The sequence below is a fragment of the Otolemur garnettii genome, unplaced genomic scaffold (assembly GCF_000181295.1).
Source record: "Otolemur garnettii isolate 467f Iridium unplaced genomic scaffold, OtoGar3 scaffold00029, whole genome shotgun sequence".
Taxonomy (NCBI): domain Eukaryota; kingdom Metazoa; phylum Chordata; class Mammalia; order Primates; family Galagidae; genus Otolemur; species Otolemur garnettii.
In genome coordinates, this window is record NW_003852424.1 from 14,658,792 (window position 1) to 14,663,587 (window position 4,796).

Below are 4,796 nucleotides of genomic sequence, written 5' to 3' on the forward strand. Positions count from 1 at the left end.
CTGGGCTTAGGTGATTCTCTTGCCTCAGCCTCCCAAGTAGCTGGGACTATAGGCACCTGCCACAACACCTAGCTATTTTTTGTTGCAGTTTGGCCAGGGCCCAGTTTGAACCGGCCACCCTCGGTATATGGGGCAAGCCCCCTACTCACTGAGCCACAGTTTCCGCCCAGAAATTTACATATCTAAAGGGATTTTTTTTTAGTAAGTGTATCTATGCTTGGAAGCTGCTCGGTGATAACCTTTATAACACCTTTGAGACTTATCTGCACAACAAGGCAGATTTTGTTCACCACCCATTTCCTTCATCCCCTTCCCATAATTTGTCTCCACTACACTCAAAAGCCTTAAGCTCCTATTCCTGTCTATGGCTCACTATTATATATGTTTCCATCATCTGGCCACATCCTTGAATCTTACATTTTTGTAGAACTCCTGTGCATATGTACGTAATTAAAATTGTTTTTCTTCTGTTAATCTGTCTTAAGACAATTTAATTCGTACACCAGCCAAAGAATCTAGAAGGGTAGAGGGAAGTTTCCTCCCCTTCCGAGGAAAGAACAAGCTGGATCCAGGTGTTTAAACCATGTCGTGAAGGCAGAGACTTCTTTTCCTTTTTGGGTTCTGCTCTCTACTGTTTTGGTTTTGTTTTCAGACAAATTCAACTGTTGGGTGGCAAAAATGACTCTTGGTAGCCAGTTCCAGGCTTACACCCTACAGCATGATGACAGCCAGGCTTTGCTTATATTTCTTCCTTTCTTTTTTTTTCTTTCTCTTTTTTGAGACAGAGTCTTACTCAGTTGCTCTGAAGTTGAGTGTGTGGAGTCATAGCTCACAGGAACCTTAAACTCTTGGTCTCAAGTGATTCTCCTGCGTCAGCTGGGACTACACGCACCTGCCACAATGTCTATTTTTAGAGACAGGGTCTCACTCTTGCTCAGGCTGGTCTTGAACTCCTGAGCGCAAGCAATCTGACTGCCTCAGCCTCCAAGAGTGGTGGGATTACAGGTGTGAGCCACCAGGTGTTTGCTTATGTTTCAAATTCCCAAGGCTGATTCTTATTGGTCCAAATTAAGTCACACGTCCATTCCTGAACCAATCACTGTGGCCAGGGGAAAGGAAATCCTCTGATTGGTACCGCTGAGTTGGCCCTGGACTCTCTGGAACTACATGAACTGAGAATGTGGGAGGAGCAGTCTACTCCCCCAAAATTGGGGTGCTAGGGGAGGAGGAAGGGCAATTGGTGTGCTCTTGCCAAATGGGCACAATGTAAGAATATATGGCACACCTCCTGGGTGAGGGGTACAACCTTACATAACAAACGCAGACATTACAAACTAATCATGTATACCCTCATAATAATCTGAAATAAAAAAAAATATCAGGTGCTATGTCCAGAGGGGGAGATAAGCACTGGGTGGACAGAATAAAGATGCCAGTACAGGGTCCAAGCATGAGCACAAGTGCTTCCTCCATGTCTTGCTGATCTACTGATTGGGAATAATGGTGAATAATATTCCACTCTATGATAGACTACATTTAGTTTACCCATTCATCTGCTGGTGGACATTCAAGTTATTTCCGCCCCTTCACTACTAAGAAAAAAAATGCTGTGTGCATACAAGGATCTACTTGAGTGCCTGCCTTCAGTATCTCTGGACATATACCTAGAAGTGGAATTGGTGGGCCATATGGTAATTGTATTTAAGCTTTTGAGGAACTTAAGTACAAACTGTGTTTCTATTTTTGCACCATTTTACATCCCTACATGTACCTACCTGTATTTTTTTTTTTTTTTGAGACAACTATGTCACCCAGGCTGGACTGTGTGGTACAATCATAGCTCACTGCAACCACAAATTCCTGGGCTCAAGCAATCCTCCCGCCTGTATGTCTTTTTGTATTTTGAGAAATTAAGATATGCAACAAAAGACACTGAAGATATTCATTTTCTTTTTATAGATGTAGAAAGTCTAGGCTTTGCATTTAATGATTTGCCAAATAAAGGCCTTCTTTTTTGAAAAACAGGACCTCTTTGCTAGCTAGAGTGAGACATCAGGAATGGAGAGATGTGCATTTAAGCTAAAAAAAGAAAAAGTAAACCTCCTATCAGGCTGGTTTTTATTTAGAAAAGAAAAAAGAGACCTGCTGAAAGCAAGATAGTTTCCCAAAGTGCTGTGCTGTTTTACCCAGGAATAGTTCAGGAGACCAGACAACATTTAGCAACGAAGAGCAGAAACACAGGGTCACTTCACTCAGAGTCCTGCAGGGCTGAGGAGTGAGGGAGGGCCAAATGGACCACACGAGGAGATTCTTCCCTCTGGCTACCCTGTCCCAGCGAGGACACTTCATAACCTTGGCTGGGAATTCCTTGGTTCCCTTGGTTCAGGAGGGTCACAGGGAGAAAATGGAAGAATAATGATTATATTTTCCCATTAGGGCCCTTTTATACTTGAATTTACCTTCTTACTTGAACAGTGGGGTTAAACCAGGCACTGTGGACATTGGGGCCAGATGGTTTTCTGGGGTGGGGCCATACTGGGCCTTGCAGAGTGCTAGGACCACCCAGCAGTGCAACCACCACAAATGTCCCTAGACATTACCTAGTGTCCCCTTGGGGAGACCTCCTTGGGTTAGAGGATTCCATGAATTCCCAAGAGACTCTGGGTCCCACGATCACATGCCCTGATGAGGTCCTTAGGAGGCTACACATATTTAAATCCACTCTAGGTAGGGAGGGAGTGAAAAAGGAAGTCCCAGGGGCTAAGAGTCACCTGGTTTATACTGCCTGCCTCATTGGGAGCTCATTCTGATGCCCAGAGTGAGCAGGAAATGACGTCAGTTTTTATTCTAAATTAGAAAGGCAGAATCTCTTTCTCTCTAACCTGTGAACACTGGGCTGGATCTTCTCTGGGGTGGGGCCATCCTGGGCACTGCAGGGTACTAAGCAGTGTCCCTGCTTCCACCCACCTCATGCCAGAAATTCCCGCCATGTCTCCAGACACCACCAGATTAGAGGAGGGGGAGTTGAGAGCCACCAGGTTAAACCTGTTCAACGGGAATGAGTAACTGAAATTGCTCATAAAACGTTCATGTTTTGCCCAGGAGATTCAAAAGGTTCCCTTCACCTACTGTACAAATGAGAAAACTGAGTCCCAGAATCAGCCCAGGCTCCAGATGGGGCTCACCCTAGAGTAGTTAAGGGCAGAACTGGAACCTAGCCCATCCAAATCTGCGGACAGGCCTCATGGAGTAATGGCAGGCAAATATTGTGTCCCTATTCTGCCTCAATTTCCCCACTCTGCAGATCTCCCCAAAGGGGCCCCAGGTTCCGGGTTTCCCTAGGCCCATACATGGGTCTCGAACCGCTAACTCGGTGCTCACCTCGCGCAACACTGTCCAGCCCTGCACTCAGTCACGTGAGCTCAAGTCCTGAGAGGGGCTGAGCCAGAAGGCGGTGCACGGGTCCCTGTGGGCATTGTAGTCCCAGCCCAGTTTCCGCCTAGCACCAACCTCGCCCCTGGAACTATGCTCCCGTCGTGCCCCGCGGCACCAGGCTGGAGGCGGAGCGGGGCGGGCCCGTTGCTAAGACTTGGTGGAGCGCAGCGGATGAGCCAGGCTCCCTCAGGTAAGCGTGCGGCCCCGGGTCCTCAGGTTCTTTAGCCCCAGGCTCCCGCAGAGGGGGAGCGGGTACGGCACTGGTGGTCTCGGCAGTGGTGGGAGAGTGCTGGCGGAGTTGGGGGGCGAGGGGTAGGGCGGGATCGGGCGGATCTGGAGCCAGCGGGTGGGCGGGGGGGTGTGCGGATAGGCAGTGCGCGTGCGCCAGGCTGGGCTTAGCCCCTGCTCCCCGGGTCCCTTGCCTGTCTGTGCCTGCGCACGCCCCTGCGGCCCTCCCAGCGGGCCAGTGCGTCCAGCTGCTTCCGGTACGTCTGTTCCCAGTTGGTGGCTAGTCACCCGCTTCCGGGCCGTACTTCTACAGGCGTCCCGCCTCAAATTTGCCTTTAGGGGCTAAGGGTCCTCCCTTCCCCCCGGTAGAGTGACCTGGTTCAGCTAAGAAAAATACAGGGCACCTCGTTAAATTTGAATTCTATTTTAAGCACTCTTAATGTGTAAGTATATCTCAAAGATCGCGTGAGAGATGCTAGTTTTTTTCCCTGTTCATCTGAAATTCATATACATCTGAGTGTCGTAGATTGGCCGCCTTCATCGAGGAACCGGTTATGAATGCAGATTTTGAACTCCCTCAAAATCAGCATTGATAACCGGATCCTCAGTGAAGGGGGCAGAGACCTTGCAACTTGGTAACACAAATGCCACCCAGACTGTGTCCACGTCCTCAGACTAAGTATTGGCTATTCCTCTGTCTCTCCCCTGCTTCTCCCGCTTTCGAGTCCCAGCTGTGGGTCACAGTTCCTTTGAGGAGCCCTTGTGGACACTGCCTGAGATGGTCATGCTATGGAGCTGTGAGCTCCTCTGGAGGGTATCTTGTCCCAGAAAAGCATGGGGCCTTTTGTGTGTTTTCTCACGTTATGCTCTTGACCAATCAAAACTCGATTTCTTTTCTTTTCTTTTTTTTTTCCGAGACAGAGTCTCACTTTGTTGCCCCTAGTAGAGCACCCTGGTGTCATAACCCACAGCACCCTCCAATTCTTGGGCTCAAGTGATTCTCTTGCCTCAACTTCCGGAGTACCTGGGACTACAGGAGCTAGCCACAACACCAACTTTTTTCTTTTTTTTTTTGAGACAGAGCCTCAAGCTGTCACCCTGGGTAGAGAGTGCTGTGGCATCACAGTTCATAG

The 4,796-nt window shown here is 48.6% G+C and overlaps 2 protein-coding genes across 2 annotated transcripts in view; both read left to right on the plus strand.

Annotated features, from left to right (window-relative positions):
- The first annotated feature begins 3,577 nt into the window (after positions 1-3,577).
- Positions 3,578-4,796, plus strand: part of SCAMP4 (secretory carrier membrane protein 4) — a 26,960-nt gene continuing 25,741 nt past the window's right edge. The window contains exon 1 of the mRNA XM_012804545.2: positions 3,578-3,625. The gene's annotated coding sequence lies outside the window, so the exon portion shown is untranslated. The remainder of the gene's footprint in view (positions 3,626-4,796) is intronic.
- Positions 3,583-4,796, plus strand: part of ADAT3 (adenosine deaminase, tRNA specific 3) — a 10,081-nt gene continuing 8,867 nt past the window's right edge. The window contains exon 1 of the mRNA XM_003788704.3: positions 3,583-3,625. The gene's annotated coding sequence lies outside the window, so the exon portion shown is untranslated. The remainder of the gene's footprint in view (positions 3,626-4,796) is intronic.